The sequence below is a fragment of the Topomyia yanbarensis genome, chromosome 3 (genome assembly GCF_030247195.1).
Source record: "Topomyia yanbarensis strain Yona2022 chromosome 3, ASM3024719v1, whole genome shotgun sequence".
Taxonomy (NCBI): domain Eukaryota; kingdom Metazoa; phylum Arthropoda; class Insecta; order Diptera; family Culicidae; genus Topomyia; species Topomyia yanbarensis.
The window spans coordinates 150,734,091-150,751,265 of NC_080672.1; the positions used below are offsets into that span (position 1 = coordinate 150,734,091).

Consider the following 17,175-nt stretch of genomic DNA (forward strand, 5'->3'; position numbering starts at 1 on the left):
ACACGCGCCACCGACTTTGACCGAGACCGGGCAAATGAGAGTAGTAGAGGTTTGCGAAAATATATCCAGATGTGAATCGTCATCATGGTTGTTTAATTGCTTTGAATGATTTGAGCAGATAAATTGTTATTTTGAACATTTATAATTTGGTGATGGTCCTCTCAACTAGTAATGGTCGACTTATTTTGTAAACAGCTTCAAATCTCCACCCCACAGAACGCCACTCTGCAGTAGGGTGGGCCGAAAAGCACTAAAACGGAAAAAATCCAAGGTACTCAGACTATTTTGGACGTGAATCCATTGAATTCTACAAGATGACGACACGAATGAACTCATGCTGAATGAAGTTCATGTTTGACAATTTTCGGTGGTTCGTTTACTTCATCAGTTGCGTGAGTTCGACTGAAACGGATGCTCATCTGTTGCACTCGAACTCACGTTACTCTCATGCAAACAAACCACCGAGAATTGTCAAACGAAGTTCATTCGGCTCATTTTGTGGGGTTATGTCGGTTTGTGTATAAATAGCATTTCAAGAGAGTTCCGTTCAACATACTAGTCGATTCAGCTAGATGTATTTATGCAGACACTTCTAAGCTAGTGAACTATTGTTTGTTTATTTGAGATACCTATTCTTTAGGGCACCACTCTATCCAGTATCCGCGAGATTTTATACCAGTTTATATCGATACAATACAGTCTTTAGTGATAACCAAGTAGAAATTGAAATAATTTGGAAACGTTTTATAAGGAAAAGAAAAGATCTCACCGAAATTCATTAGACACGATGGAAGTTCATCTAAACTATGAGCAGGGTAACATCCATTTGACATTTCTTCTCTTGAAATTCGGTCTTCCTTTTCAGCAATCGCAAATCATGAATCGATTTTGAATTTACTGCTCAACCGAAACCTGCCAAGTTCCTCTTTCTTGACAAGAACCAGATCGAAGCAAACTCAAATTTGCCTTTTCCGGCCAGCACCAGGTAATCACTCAAGACAATTATCGGAATACATCCGGGTGCTTGGGCACCTGTGTCAAACACTCTTCCTTGGCCAATCACACCGCTTTCACTTCCGTGCGCGATCCTTTCACAGCCGAAGTAATATTAGGAATTTTTCGAATTCGAATTCGGTTTGCATAATTTTGACGGGAGCTGAAAATTTTCACATCCAACGCGTAGGACTACTGCGATCGAATCTTATAGGAAAATTATGAAAAAATTGTGTAATAAATTAGCTAATACTTTTACCTGATAGATTTTAGGATATAGGTCAGTAGGAATTTTTGTCAACTTCTCAACTAAATTTCGGTAATAATGATGTATCATAATTTGGGTTAGAGTCTTTTAAACACATACAATTCGACTACAGAAAAAAAATAGTTCGGTTGCAAATGCAAAATTTGGCTTTTTAAGAAAATTTACCAAAACATTTTCAAAAACACTAACTTTTGACTACTTCACCTCTAACAGACTGATTCCAATACCTGACGCGTTAAGGATTTATTCAGGAGGAAAATATTGAAATAAACGGTATTACTTCAACACAAAGTAAAGTTAGAGCCATTTCAAAACAAACCAGTGCAGAACAATTTTTCCCAAATATGACACTATCATCCTTCGAGAGGTTCATGAACCATGAACCAAACACTCCGTATATTAAAGTTTCACTTTTCACTCAGTTTGAAATGATTCCATTGATTTCGACAATCAATTGGTAAATCAAGTAAGTTTTTTAATATATTTAACGGTTTCACTTTGCCCTCAGTTCTTTTCCACAGTGGGAAAAATGGACCCAAAACGCTTTGAAAAGGCTGGATGACGTTTACCAGGAAAGGTTTTTCTTATGTAAAAAGGTCTGAAGAATTGATTGTTAGTATTTACAACGACCGCACGGTACGCTATCATGCCCGTTTTGCCCCAATTCCCTCTTTCGTTTGACTTTATGTTCGAAACTGAATATATAATTCGGAAGAAAGTTCAATACGGCTGACGAAAATTAGTATTTCTTACGTAAAAATGTTCAGAGAATCGATTGAAGATAATTAGAATAATCTCACGAAACGTATACACCCATTTTACCCCAATTTGCCGCAAAACAAAAGTTCAAACTTAATCCTGGCTTTATATTTCGGTAAAAGGATATATGCGGATGATTAAAAGCGGTAATTTTTATGTATAAAAATCAAGGTTATCGTTTGAATATAGTAAAACTGGCCGCCCGAAACGTATGTACCCGTATTACCCCAATTCCTTTCATAACTCAAGCATAAAGTTAAACCTGGTTCCACATTTCAAAAAGAGGCTAAATGCGGTTGATCAAAAATAGTATTTCTTATGCAAAAAATTCAGAGGAATCGATTGAAGATAGTTTGAATGGCCGTACGAAACGTGTGTACCCGTTTTACCCCAACTCTTCTCATATCTCAAGTGGAAAGTCAAACCTGGCTATGCTTCTCGAAAATAGGCTGAAGGTGGCTGATGAAAAGTAGTAATTCTTATGTTGAAAAATCTGAGGAATCTGTTGAAGATGGTTAGAATGACCACACGAAACGTTTGGATCCGTTTTACCCCAATTATTCACAAAATATAAGTGTGGAGATATATCCTACTCGATATTTCAAAAAGAGGCATAAAGCGGCGTATCAAAAGTATTTTTTATGTTAAATTATCCAGGAAATCGATTGCAGATAGTTCGAATGACCTGACAAAACATGTGTACCCGTTTTACCCCAAATTCTTCCCATAACTCAAGGGTGAAGTTAAACTTGACTGTACTTCTCTGAAACAGGCTGTATGTGGCTGATGAAAAGTAGTAATTCTTATGTACAAAATTCCGGAGAATCAATAGGAGATAGTTAGTATAATTGCATGAAACGTGTATATCAGTTTTACCCCAATTCTTCCCATTGCTCAAACGTGAAGTTAAAATTGGCTGTGCTTCTCGGAAAAAGGCTGAATGTGGCTGATAAAAAGTAATAATTATTATGTAGAACAATCTGGGGAATCGATCAAGGATGGTAAGAATGACCGAACGAAAAATTTGTATCCGTTTTATCCCAATTCTTCCCATTACTCAATCGTGTAGTTAAACCTAGTTGTGATTCTCCGAATGAGACTGAATACGGCTGATAAAACAATTCTTATGTAAAAATCGGGGGATCGATTGAAGATAGTTAAAATGACCGTACGAAACGTGTATACCCGTTATACCCCAATTCTCCCCATAATGTATGTTATACCTTACTCATCATTTCAGCAAGAGGCTCAAAACGGCTAACCAAAGTAGTTTTTCTTATGTAGAACAGTTCAAGGAATCGATTGAACATACTTGGAATGACCGCACGAACCGTGTTTACCCGTTTCACCCCAATTCTTTTCCTTATACAGGTGTAAAATTATACTTACCCAACATTTCAAAATGAGGCTGAAAGCGGCTGATAAAAAGTATTTTTTTAAGTTAAATACTTCAGGGAATCAATTAAAGGTAGCTAGAATGCCCGCACGAAGCATGTGTACCCGTTTTACCCCAAGTTTCTTTCATAACTCAAGTGTGAAGTTAAACCTGGCTGTACTTCTCAGAAAGAGGCTGAATGCAGCCGATGAAAAGTAGTAATTCTTAAGTACAAAAAATTCACGTTCAGCCTGTTTCTGAAATGATGAGTAAGGTATTCCATCACACATACATTATGTAAAAAAATGGGATAAAACGGGTATCTCCGTTTCGTGCGATCATACTAACTTTCTCCAATCGATTCCCCGGAATTTTGTACATAAGAATTACTACTTTTCATCAACCGCATTCAGCCTCTTCCCGAGAAGTACAACCAGGTTAAACTTTGGGGCAAAACGAGTATACATGTTTTGGACGGTAATTCGAACTATCTTCAATCGATTCCCTGGACTTTTTAACATGAAAAGTTACGTTTGTTCAGCCGCTTTCAGCCTGTTTCTGAAATGATGAATGGGGTATAACTTCACACATACATTATGTGAAGAATTGGGGTAAAACGGATACAAACGTTTCGTGTGGTCAGTCTAACCATCTTCAACAGATTCCTCAGATTTTTCAATACAAGAATTACTACTTTTCATCAGCAGCCTTCAGCCTACTTTCGAGTAGCACAGCCAGGTTTAACTTCCCACTTGAGATAAGAGAAGAGTTGGGGTAAAACGGGTACACACGTTTCGTGAGGCCATTCAAACTATCTTCAATCGATTCCCCAGAATTTTTAACATAAGCAATACTACTTTTGATCAACCGCATTCAGCCTCTTTCTGAAATGTAGAGCCAGGTTTAACTTTATACTTTTGAGTTATGGGAGGAATTGGGGTAAAACGAGTACACACGTTTCGGGTTGCTAACTATATTAAAACGATAACCTGAACTTTTATAAATCAGAATTACTTTTGATCATCCGCATATAGCCTTTTACCGAAATATAAAGCCAGGATTAGCTTCAAACTTTAGTTTAGCGGAGGATTGGGGTAAAATGGGTGTATACGTTTCGTGAGACTACTCTAATTGTATTCAATCGATTCTCTAGACTTTTTTACATAAGAAATACTAATTTTTGTCAGCGGTATTCAACTTTCTTCCGAGTTATGTGATCAGTTTTGAACATAAACTCTAATGAAAATGAGAATTGGGGAAAAACGAGCAAGATAGCGTACTTTGCGGATATTTTAAATAACTGCAATCGATTTCCCAGACATGTTTACATAAGAAGTATGCATTTTCGTTAACAACACTTAGCTTTCTATTAAGCTATTGAGTAAAGTCGCGTTTTTGATACTATTTTTCCACTGTGCAATCCTTGTAATCGTTAAAAGTTAGTTTAAGGTTATGTGAAATAAATTGTAAGTTAAATCATAGTAAGAACAAGTAAATATATTTTAAACAGAGTTGCTGATTTATCAACATTAGAAAGAATTGTGAATTTGTGTAAGTGAAACTTATTTTATTAAACTTTTTAATGAGCGTGTACGGAACTAGTTCTCTCAGTTTGTCATGATTATTTGGTTTATCGTTTACATTGGTTAAATTATCAAATGTACGAAACGTTCCGCACAATCATATAAGACATTTTTGAAAAGCTTAACGAACATATCGAATTTTGGAGCGAAAGATTTTTACATGTATAGAGGAGATGAAAAAAGTTTAATCTTGAAGGTGGTGCCGAAAGAAAAAAAAGAGTGTTCAAAAATTCAGCTGAAATGGAATAATTCATATCTCTCATACAAAATATTTCTTACAAAGAATAAGCACTGGCTTCTGTCTGAACTACAATTTGGTAAACTGCAAAAACCACGAGATGTAGCAGATATTTGAATAAAATCACTTTATAAATAACTTTATGAATTTATTCTCAATCCGAAATATTATATTTGAATTCAGAAACAAGATTTACTTTTTTAGATCTCTCTAAAATTCTCAAGCGAACCAGGAACTATTTCACGTGAATTATATTTTTTTTCTTATTTCTGTTGTGAAGCCCCAACTTGCCCCACCGGGCAAAATTTCAGCTGCCGCTTTGTGGCTTATTGAAAAAATTTGGGGGACATAATTTTTGCAATAGTTGTGATGACAACAGTCTTTAAATGTTATGTTAATATTTATGACTCTTTGGAACTTTTTTCATAATAAGATATTTTTGAAGGTTCGGGAATTATTTTTTCCAGAGATTCATAAAAAATTACATAATGAAAACTCACAAATCACTGTCCCAACTTTGTTATCTTGCTTCACCCGTACGGTCGTAAAATGCAACGGTAATTGACATAAACTAAAACCATTAAAACCGGTTCCCTTGAAAGTGAAAACGAAAGAGAGAAGAACGGAATTATACTCAGTGTCAATATCTGTGGTGATATCACGATTTTTGACTGTCGTGGTATGCACTGTAATCGCAGGTCAGTTCCTTATAGATGGCTATGTGACAAGGGACTTGCGAAGGAGTTTCTATTATATCACATACCCTATTGCTAAAGATTTTTAGGAAATCAAGAAGGTTAGAACAACAGAAGTCACATGCGAACATTTTCCATTAGTACTGTACATGTCAGGGTACTACATCTTACGTGCCGTGAAATGTACAGTACCGTTTGACAGCTGCCACATTAACCACGATGTGATATTGGGTAAATATTTTGCTTCGCAGTCGATTACAATATTTTTAATGTGACTGCCAAACGCAATGCAACACCGATCACAATATACGTACGACGTACGGTTTGTGCAAAGAACTTCACCGCGGTCACGCAACAAAGCTGAGATATGAATGGATGGATGACGGTAGACGCCCTCAGTCATAGGGGAAAGCGTCATAGCTGCTAAAGTATAAAATATTGCTCGTCTGAGAAACGATTTAGTTGTCGACAGCTCAGCTCGGTGACTGCTTATCGTACGACGGCGCAGATTGAAATCGTTCATATTTTACGGAGAAAATCGACTTACGGTAAAAGTTGTACTGCAATAAATTCAAATTAAGCGAAGCCTCTTCCGAGGAGTTGGTACCCACGAAGGCGGTGCTTCATCAGACACTGGATTGCAGTTTGGTCTGGGTTCACCTGTGAAAGGTGCATGCAGTTCTAGAGTTTGCTTTTTGTTTTATTTTTGAGCAGACTTTTTCGTTCCAACAACACGCTTAAGGCCGAAGGGCGAAAACCGAGACGGCTCAGTTATAGAACGAGTGCACTCAAGGAGCAAGAACCACTCATGCTGCCAGAGATTGCCTGATGCATGCTGTTTTTGCTCTTCACCGCACGCTACTGGCACAAACGGTTCAGGGCTTCCAGATTGTGGTGATAATTCGCATTTTGAGCACGGGTGGACTGAGCTAAATTTGCGCCTACTCAACGACGGACGTTAGTTGGAGATTTTGGTGAACGAGATTGGGATATGTTAGAGTAGTTTTAGTTTGTTTCAAAAAGTTGCGAAGCTAATCTATATCTTGTGGTAATTCTTGGTACTCAACCCAAAAATAATGCCATCTGATCAAGATAAAGAACTGGTTTTTATTGTTATCACAGTTTTACAAACATTAGTATACCCAGAAAAGGGTTTTGATTTATTGTTTCGAACTTTAAAACCGATGTACGTTGCCGTTCTCTTCATTTGAAACACGTATGGAACTATTCGGCACGTAGGTTCGACAGATTCGATATATTGGGGGAAATAATTTCGAGTCAACTAACGACCTAAGGACACGCTCTGGGGTGGTTTAGTTTTAGATTCATAATTTGGACAGTTCTATAAAATAAAACTGAAAATTTCAAAACTTTTCATCTTTCCAGCTACAGCTTGAGCGGGTGTTTTATTAAGTGTAAAATTCATGCCAGGAGAATAACTGACCAATAACCCGAGCATACTATTTTCCGGTATCATAGCAAAACTTGGTATAAATTGATCTTCAGACAGCCGATACGAATAACTTTCGAGTTTGTTGAAATCGGACTACTGTCAAAAGAAATATTTATCTTTAAATACGGACTACGGATTAATACCGTTTTCCATTATCTAGACGTAGGATCAAAAGCATGCAATCTATTATTAATGTCAAAAGGCTAATTTTAGGCATTTGGTGGATGCAATATGCCCTTTCCTCTTTGATGGATGCAATGTGCCCTTTCCCCTTTATAAGTTGTTTTCCCCCTATGAGTAAGATATTTTCATTAATTATCTTTTAAGTGATTGTATTGAGATGATGTCTTCAGCAAATTTATTGTTCTTACTTTGACGAACAACTTTGCTGTAGACTCCAAACACCTATAGGACCATTCATAAAATACTTAACGCAAAAATTGCCCAAAATTGACTCTCCCCTCCCCCCATGTAACAAATTGTCACAAATTCCTCCTTCCCCTATTACGTAACAAATCCTTTCCTCGCGAAAAACATGTTAAGTAATGTATTAGCTTATCCCCCTCCCCATATGTCGCAATATGTCACAATTTTTCGTACCCCCTCCCCCCTAAAAGCGTTACGTAATTTATGAATGGTCCCTATATTGAATACTTTAAATGTTCAATGTTAATGCATAACCTTTCTATAAGAGAAAGGTAAAATGTTTTCTATGGGAAATTCACGTGTGAACGGATTCTTTTACTCAACTCCGGAACCAATGATTCGTTCAAATGAAATTCGGTAGCAATCAATGTGAATAGTGAACACTATACCCATCATTTACGGCTAAGATTGAAAGAACCGAGTTTGCAATATATGAGAAACAGATACGTATCTAATTTTGGAACTTGGCCATTTACTCGAGTTTCCGGGATCCTCAACAGTTCTCAATGTGGTCAAAGAGACTTTGATTTGCTATTAGTGATCTGGACCAACAATTTCAAACAATTTAAAACTCATTTCAATTAGTTTTGCATCTTTTAGATATGATTATACAGGTTAATATGGCAATTTTGCATACTTCACCTGTAACACGGGAACCAGAACTCCTATTCCAACGAGAATTAATAGCAATCAGGGGATGTGAATTCACTTAAGAAACTAAGCCACTTTCTCGACGCTTGCGGTTCCGCCGAAGGTGTCCAAAATGGTCAATGTGGATTTGATTGGGAACCAGTGAATTGAAACTATAAATCTAAGCAATTTAGAACACATTTTATGGGATTTTGTATCTTTTAAATAACATGCTGATACCGCAATTTACATGGGAGTTTCATGCGTGGTCGCACTCTTCAACCCGTAATTCCGGAACCGGAAGTCGGAATTGAATGAAATTGAATGGCAGCCTATTAGAATGTTGTACCTTTCATTTAAGACTAATACTACTTTCACACTACAGAGTTAAAACACGTTTTAATAATTAGCAACAAGAAAAATGTCATCAAGATAGCGTTAAAACACGTTTTAACTCGTAGTGTGAACGTAGCATAAGTTTAAGAAAATTGGTTCGGCCATCTTCGAGTAACCGATGTACATATTTTTGGTTACATACACACATACATACGCAGACACACAGGCATTTTCCTAACTCGACGAGCTGAGTCGAATGGTATAGGCGGGCCCCAGTTAACCGTTATGTGTCCAAAAAAACAAAAAAAACACTTTTAACAGGCCGACGTGGGCACCCGGGTACGTACCCACGAATTGAAATGCTCATAACTATGGTTTCCTTTAACCCATTTGAACACTTTTAGATGTTTTGGATTCAGGATCTCCTTACTATATCAACAATATTATTAACCCAAAAACTTGACTTAGTGAAGTTTTAAGATGTCACAAAGTTTCAATTTCCAGCTATGGATAAAACATGGGAATTTCATTAATTGAAACCAAAAAAGGTACCCGCGTACCGCATCGGACACATAACGGTTAAAAAGTCGATTTTCAGAGTGATTGCATAGCCTTTCTATAGGAGAAAGGCAACAATCATGTGTGAAATCAATAGTTTAAATATAGCAAATTTTATCAGTGTTATTTATTATTCATCGTTAACTGAATATTTTCCTGGTACCACTGCTTCAAAGGAATCCAATCAATATTATTATAATAGCTTCAGTTCCACCGATAACACCGTTATCTGTGAATGTTCAAATGAGAGGTGATAATCTCAGTTATCAGTCTTATGCTTTTGTAAACAAATCTTGCCGAGACCAAAAGTTACATTCAAAAGCCTGTCTGTGAACTTAGAAGTTGAAGTTGGAAAAAATTACGGAAGATTTAATTCTAGAATCCTATATTGCGCGACAATGCTTTACTAACCCCTTAAGAATTCAGGCAAACAAGTCTCTAATTTGGAAAAAAAATTACTCAGCCATATTTCAACCGATTTCAATAATAAACAGGTTATTAGAAACGCTTTCTCTAAATTTTGTTAAAATAAAGACGCTTTCTTAAAAAAAATATTGCACAATTTTCATATTTTTAATCTCAAAATAAAGATCAGTTCCATTAATGAATATTTTTAGGGTATATACAACACTTCTCATGCATTGTTTTGTGTTGCATTTGATGAGACCTACAACCTATATTAGGTCACGTTTAACGTATGAAATGACTGTAGCACCGTGTAATACATAGTATGTTTTACATTTCTTATAAAAGAAATGTATACGATTCGATCCAGCTTTGGAAATTTTTTCCGAGACCCGGAGGGCCGCGACTTTTAAACCATCAACTCAGCTCGACAAATTAGGGCAATTTCTGTACGTCTGTGTGTCTGCATGTAAGTACACTTATGTCATGCAATTATCTCCGTAATGCCGGAACCGATCTTAACAAAACCAGTTTCAAATGAAAGGCCTAATGTGGCCATTATACACTAAAATTTTTGGTTTTTGTATATGTTATCTACTTTCTAAGATATGAGTATATTAATCAAAACATGACGTGTTTTAAGCACACAACTCACAAACAAAGCTTTTCAGTCACACAAGCCTATAAAAAAACCTTTCTAACAAACGATAGGTCGTCAAAATTGGTTCACGAACGGCTAATATATTAGAGATTTTATAATTTTATTCCTCACTTACCAATTTCCAATAACTAAAAATGAGTCCTATGCAACGGTGTTTTCGGGGAAAAACTGAACCGATTTTTAATATCGGGATTTGAAAACACATCTACGTAATTCAAAGAATTCGATTCTGCAAACATTTTGTGAATTTTCCCAATACAGAATGATTTATTTCTCAACAGTAAATCACCAGGATCACCACAAATATTTCGAAGTTAATGTGTTTGCCCCTTGCATTAGACATTGCGTTACATGAATACACAGATCGTCATATAATCCTCCTAGTAGTGAGGTAAAAGCTTTTTGTTTTTCTCATATAGAAGCGTTATGCAATCACTCTGAACATCGTCAACCTAATCCCGGCCCGGAAGGCCATGTGTCATATACCATTCGACTCAGTTCGTCGAGATCGGAAAATGTCTGTGTGTATACATGTATGTCTGTGTATGTGTGTATGTGTGTAAAACAATGTCACCTCTATTTCTCTGCGATGGCTGGACCGATTTGCACAAACTTAGTCTCAAATAAAAGGTACAACCTTCGCATCGGCTGCCATTAAATTTTTTATTGGTTGAACTTCCGGTTCCGAAAATACGTGTTGAAGAGTACAGAAACACAGCAAATGCCCATATAAGGTGCTACCACCATGTTATCAAAATGATGCAAAACTTGCTAAAATTGATGCAAAATTGCTTTTATTTTTCAGTTTAGATCAATAACGACTAACCAAAGTCGCTTTGATCACATTCGCCACCTACGACGTTTCTTGATCCTGTATAAGTAAGAACTAACCGTATCTTGATTTAGAAGACGAATTGAATCACACTAGTTTTAGGAAATTTCATTAAGACTTTAAAGTTAGAGGAATAAAAATTTTACAAATAATTTAGAACAAATAAATAAAATTAGAACTAAAAAAACCTCAAATGAAACGAAAATTTCTTGCATTTTTGACTCCAAATGTCTTTAGAATGCATGTAATATTGATTTCATGTAATATCAAAAACATTTTTTTTTTTGAAAAAGAATGACTGGGCTTTGGCGCACATTTTTGCCTTTTTGCCTTTCTCCTACATGAGAAAGGTTATACAATCATTCTGAACGTGGTCAACCTAATGACTTACATAGGTTCCCCCACACATTACTACCCTTTTCCCAACAAATATATTTTCCAAAACCAGAATATTACGATACTACCCAGACACTGTTTATTACAAGAAAATGAAAATCATCAAGAAAGGCCCGGTTCGCAGTGACAGGCCATTGCCGGTTAGCGGTGACAGTTACTTTATTTCACTTTGCACGTCCCGTCCCAGGTTAGAACAACACAAGCCATCCTTGTTCAACGCACTGGCTCAAATAGTAGTGCAATAATTGGGGTCTTCGAGTAGAATTTTGTTACGCTCAAACAGTAAAATTTCACCATTGCTGGGCCGTTTAACATTTCTCCCAAGTGATTTTTGACAATGAATGCGATTAAGAACATATTAATTTGCAATAAAATCAATATTTGTATTACAAGAACGTTCCCGCCTCAAAAGCAGTTTATAAGTCCAAAAACACTTTCGATGGCCACATGGGTTTTCCAAGAATTTAAATACTTATTCTGAATGTAAAGGATTGTAAAGGACTCAATAATCCATATCTCCAGATCGAGAATTCCTATTAAAACAATTCGCAAGCTATAAGGATAACTGGAAAGAGACTGCATTGTAATTGACTGAATGCACTGCTTATCTGCTACCGACAATACAATAATACTAGACACTTCACACTCCCTTGCCCTCCCTTATTTCTATGCAAATGAATAGTTTGAAATGTCTACCTGACTCATTCACTATTTTCAATTATGCGTAAAAATACTGGATCTGAAAATTCTATGTTGTACAAGAGTCCTAAGCATAAGTGTTTATTAGTTGGATGAAAAATCCGTTTATAAGTGTCGCTCAATATTATCGATTCAAACAAACTTTTTATGCAATATGAGACATAATATGTTTAGTCACAAGTTAGTATTAAACTTTCCCGTAGTGCGTTAGCCATTTGATGCAAATTAATTTCAGAACCTTCCGAATCAATTCATTCATTTAGTATATTTAAATCATTCTTGTCTTCAATTTCATTCCATATAACATTTTACAGATAATTAATTATCCTTTTTCTTCTTTCTATTCATTTGATCAATTCAATTCATTTTATTCAAATTATTAATTTTCATGTTTTATTTTATTAATTCTATTCATATTATTTATTTTATATTTTTATCCATATCTTTTATTTATTTTACTTATTTCGTTTGTCATTTTCGTTTCTTTTCTTTGATATTATTAAATTCATTTATTTCATCCATTTCGTTCATCTTATTTGTTTTATTTATTTTATTCCTCTCAAAACGTTTTAGGGGAAATCGTTATCACTGTGAAAGCGATTTGCGAAGTATGTTCACCGCAAGGTATGAAAAATAAACTGCGTGGTGGAGCAAAGGTCACTACTCTGTTTATTACGAATCAGAGTAGATCCACCAAATTGAGGTGTTCTTCCAATTAAAATTTTATATGACGAAGAAACGTTATTTGCAAAAAATATTAATTTTTTTTAGATATGTTGAAAAAAATCGCTTTACCTTGTCGTTTCTGTTTCATATTGTTGTACATCCGTCTTATATTATATACATGTGCAAAAACAAAAATATGAATATTTACAACATGACCAAAGTAGACATGTATCGAGCACCACGCCAATCACAATGGTCGTACGGTCCGCGCTCCTTGCGAGCGTATTGCATTGCGACATGTCTTCTAGCGTGTTTCGTTTTATTTGAGTATTGGCGATCTAACGCCGGTAATGCAGTGTATGTTTTTTTATATTTCGATTATAGAGGTTTTTCATCAGAGCTGCTAATTTTCAACAGATTTGTTTGAACTTAAAGTAGGAATAAATCCCAAATCATGCCCTACTATGTTCAAAAACCCAGTTGTTAGTCTCTTCATTGATTCAAACAGCCCAGACGCTTAATCATTTTCCATTAATTTTCAATTTAATTGTCCCTATTAATATCGCTCTATTGAGGTACTGACTAGGTTTTTCAAGCAAAACTATCCTGAATATACGCTGTCCATGTATACTTGCACATGCTAAACTTGACAACATTCAACCTTAACTAGCAACTACAGAGCAGATGACGGCTTTGGTTGGTGAATTCTAAATCTTCAATTTAAAGCGGTCGGTTTAATCATGAAAACTCTGCCAACTTGAAAGTGAATATGCGGAGCTTTTAATTTGAATCATAGTTCGTCGCTGTTGTGCTATCTTATGACAAGCGCCATTTAGCACATTTCGAGAAAAACGATGTTTGAGATTGAATATCTTGAAACTTATAAATGGTATAAACAATCCAAAGAAGACAATAGATGCTTCTATCTATTCGGTATTAATCTCTCAAATATTACGAAGATCGGTTGACTATGTTGCGAGTTTTTACTATGAATGTAAACAAAAGTCGCACTCACACGTGTCATATACGTGTATTGATGACAAAATTTGTATGACGTGTCATAATCGTGCATGGAAAATTTTCCATAGAAAAAATCATCAATTTTTAATTTTTATTCATATCTTTGGTTTAATTTGGTCTATAAACAATCGGTTAGATGCATTTTGAAGGAAATGAATCAGGGAATCTGCAAAAAATAGTAACTTTTGGTTACAGTGTTGCCAAATATGCTATATTTCTAATTTAAAACTTAAACTGTGTTTTTCTCGCAACTCGTGTATTTTTCTTTCAAAAAATTGTATGCTATTGTGTTTCTCAGATATTTTTACATATAAAAATATCTAAAATTTCAATATAATTTGAGCGAATCCTAAGATACAGTGATTTGAAGCAAAAAACTCATAATTTCTCAGCATGTTTCTCGCTATATCTTAGTAACGAAGTAGAATTTCAAAATTCTGAATACTCCACTTTGTAGAGATTTTTCAGACAAGTAATGTGGCATATTTAACTCAGTTTGCCCCAAAATGGCGTTTGTCATAAGATAGCACAACAGCGACGAGTTGTGCTAGATATGACTGAAAGTTGGTATTTGAAAAGGAAAATTCGCATCACTGATGTTCATTGCTCAGAATAATTTTAAGCGGTAATTTTGCAGAACATATTTTTTGAAAATTATCTGTATCTCATGTTCAATGGAGTATACATAGCGAATTTTTGTTGCTATCTTCTCAATAAAGAAGACTAAAGTGTGTTATCAAGAAGGTTCAATTAGTTACTATGAAAAGGAATAACATAAATATTTAGCTTTTATTTCTCGTTACAAAACCATAAAACTTTTTTTTATTTCTATTATAGAGGTTTTAACCTTAGGGTCATTCGGCTCTTTTTCGGGTTAGAGAAATCTCTAACTCTATGTGCGGAGTTGAGACTTGAACCCAGGTGAGCTGCGCACAAGGCAATTGATTTACAATTACAGATGCATTGCCAGCATCTATTAACCAGCAACACTGGTTCACATTGCGTGACAGCAGTAGGGTCACGCGCATGATTTCTTCCTCTATAATCGCATAACTGTTGCTGCCGCATCTGTGCAATCATGGCGTTGTGCGATTGATTTTTATATGCACTTTTTTTCGTCTGCGCCGTCTTTATATAGTAGTAAAATAACGACAGCTTTGTTTTCTCTCTTACAGCTGCGGCATATTTCGTTTCCAGGAAGTACACGATGTACCCCAGCTTTTACGGGAAGGGGCCAAGAACTGAACTATCATCTTTAAGTTATCTTCTTGCGGCCATCTTCCGCGCAGTATCACGCCATCGGTTCTAAGGATCAGTTCGAAGTTGCGCGACCATTCTACCTGAAATCCGCCGCAAGTCATGCCACGCTTGCATTCAAAGGACGTGAGAGTTTGCCGAATGTTTTTCGCCAAAAGTCTTGCTCCGGAAATCAATTCAAATCTTTAGCGGTGTTTCATTCGAGTTTTATTGTGCCGGTCACTTTCGATTTTGTCCGATGACGAAACTGATCGTGACAGTGAAAGAGAAAAAAATTGGTCGTGAGACTTGAAGGCGTTTTTTCTACCAGTTTATTAATTTATTAAAGTAAAATAGAGAGTGAAAAGCTTTGGTTAGGCAGTTAAAGAGAGAAAGCAAGTGTCTTGGCTAACCTTGAAAGTGATATCTCGTGAACCGGCAGTGAACATGTGGAATAGGATACAACACTACAGCTGAAAGAAAGGGCAGTTTTTTCCCAAACTGGGAAGAAAAGAAACGGTAATTTATAGTGAGAGAGCTCCAAAAAGAGAAACGCGATAATCGCAACAAGAGGAAAAGTGACAAGTTCATTAAGAAATCCATGTAAAGCCATTAAGTTATAGAAGAAGACCCGTAGCATTTCCTTGTTGAGCTCCGAAACGATGCCCGTGGATAGATTGATAAATACGGGTGCTTAACGTGTGTGTGAGCAATCGTACGGCATGGTAGAAGATTCGCATTAATTTCTACGTATACAGGAAACGATTCTTATTGCATTTTACAACTGAACGTGAAACCAGCTATCGATTCCAGTGCTCCGCGCTCGATTGCTCTGGAACAAGGGAAGCGATTGTAAGTAATAACAATCATTATAAACTATTCCTTTCATCATTTCCTTTATGTATTATTGCTAGTTGTATAGAACTAAGCCCTTTATCAATCTGCGCTGTGATTGATATTTCCCAATGAAATATTACTCAATTGCTCAACGATACAGAGATAAATCAATTAATGAAACGAAATAGCTCTTAGCAGATATCAGAACATCAAAAAGAAATCGCAAATCCTCGGAGGACAATACCAATGCATGAGTCACTGTTTCGTAACGTTAGTTTCGAACAAGGCAGGTAAACGCCACAAAAAGCCCGTAATATGGTGATTTCATACAACCTCGGCAGGAAGCGTTTTCGTTTTTACCTGGCACTACACCAGTGTTATGCAAAAAAGAGATAGACTGATTACAGCCAAGTTTGAATGAGTGTAGCACCGACTACACCGGTGTAGTGCATTATCAAAAACGAAAATGCCAATAGTAGGGGAAACCGAGGAGATTTGAAACAGAGGAGAGTTTAAACAATGCCCATTGCTAGTAAAACCATGCCGTTAGGAAACTAGTCAAAGTATTTTTGTCTCACATCTTTCGTATATGTTTTACAGAAACATTTTTACAAAATCCCTAACGGTAAGGTTTTGCTAGAATTAGGCATTGTTTGAACTTTGCTATTTTTCAACTCTCCTCGGTCTCCCCTACTACGCGGCTGTCGAAGTAAAGATAAGTTTTGAGTAGATAAACCATAAAAAAATATAACAAATAAAGACATTACAAACAAGAAAAACGTTTACGAACGAAATACGGCTTCCATAGAAATTGTGATGTGATAACGTGCCTAGCGAAATATTGTATCGTGATTTTAAGGTCCGCACAGATAAGAAGTATTACTTCTAGAGCTATGTCCCAACTTTAGCAGTGGTTAAATAGTTGACGATTTTTTCTCACAAAATTTCACAAACAAATTTCAACATAAGCGTTGAATTAACAGATTCTGCCTTACCACTTGATTTTTTTTTTAAATTTATATGTTTTGTCCAAACAAACTGTGTGCTGAGGAATGCAGAGTATTTTTTTACCAGCAAAAGTTCATAGGATAATTAGCCTATTTTCGCCA

General features: G+C 35.9%; 1 protein-coding gene across 2 annotated transcripts in view; it reads left to right on the forward strand.

Annotated features, from left to right (window-relative positions):
• LOC131693109 (mucin-3A-like) overlaps nucleotides 1-17,175 on the forward strand; it is a 273,267-nt gene that overhangs the window by 53,274 nt on the left and 202,818 nt on the right. For both annotated transcript variants that reach the window (XM_058980665.1, XM_058980664.1), the window contains exon 2: nucleotides 15,169-16,081. The gene's annotated coding sequence lies outside the window, so the exon portion shown is untranslated. The remainder of the gene's footprint in view (nucleotides 1-15,168; nucleotides 16,082-17,175) is intronic.